We start from the raw sequence: 1,168 nt of genomic DNA on the forward strand, positions 1-1,168 counted from the left end.
AATTCAATACAGGTTAATGGCTTATTTTTTTCATATGTAAAAAATAAAATAAAAAAAATGACAGAAAAGAAAGAAAGTACAACATAAAACCAAATGGAATGTTTAACAAAAATGAAAAATAGAAGTTCAAAAATCAGCTCATTTCATGTTTGATGAGCAGAAGAGACAGACTGCAGGCAGGTGATTAGTGTATGAGTGACAGGCCCGACCTTTAACTAGCGATAAAGACTCACTAAGACCGGAGTCAACAGGGGTTTCCACACACAATGCTCACCGCTGAGAACTGTGGGTCACAGCAGTCTAACATACTAATTAAAAGGCTCCTTAAAGCAATGCCTCATGATGCTTATTAATACCGTAATTAATCCTGTAATAAAGTAGATAAGCATAATTAAAATTCGGGGTCAAAGCTGATTAGTTGAATTATTGATACGTTTTAGTACAGTCCTCCACTCATGCAAACAAAATCCAAACTGTTAACCATTATTCTTGGATCCACCTGGTCATAATGGCCTGTTGATCTTTTCCATTGCCATCCACAATTGACTCCTGATTAACAACATTTTTAGCTACTACTAAAGCGACTAAAGATGAATTGTTCTATGCGCTGGTTGCTATGGAACCTTGTCTCCGCAGAGAAGAGCCCTTGACACTGTTGAAAGCACTCTACTAGAGAACATAAACAAGTGCTTTGGCACTGCGAGTGATGCTGGACTTCAAGCTGTGGATATACAGGCTCCTAGTGTGACTATCAGATGATGTTCAGCAGAATGAAATGTTCTTCATTTAATTATTGTGTGTGTGTGTGTGTGTGTGTGTGTGTGTGTGTGTGTGTGTGTGTGTGTGTGTGTGTGTGTGTGTGTGTGTGTGTGTGTCTGCACTCCTGTGAACATTTTTACGGAGAAAACTATTGTCAATTATGGAAATTGTTGTAACATAATAAAATAACTAATTTAGCTTAATTGTTCAACTCGTGGTGTAATAACTCATTAGCCACAATGTACAAGGCAGTTTGGAAATACATGCCTCTACCTCTATTTTTGCAAAACTCCAAAAACGTACCTATGCATATACAGTACAATTCACTTCAGTCTCCATCTGAAATTAACATTAGAGGCAGTCAAATGCCAACAACTTTTATCTCACAAAGTATGATTATAGGGCAGAT

The sequence above is a fragment of the Phoxinus phoxinus genome (assembly GCF_949152265.1).
Source record: "Phoxinus phoxinus genome assembly, chromosome: 11".
In the NCBI taxonomy this organism is placed as follows: domain Eukaryota; kingdom Metazoa; phylum Chordata; class Actinopteri; order Cypriniformes; family Leuciscidae; genus Phoxinus; species Phoxinus phoxinus.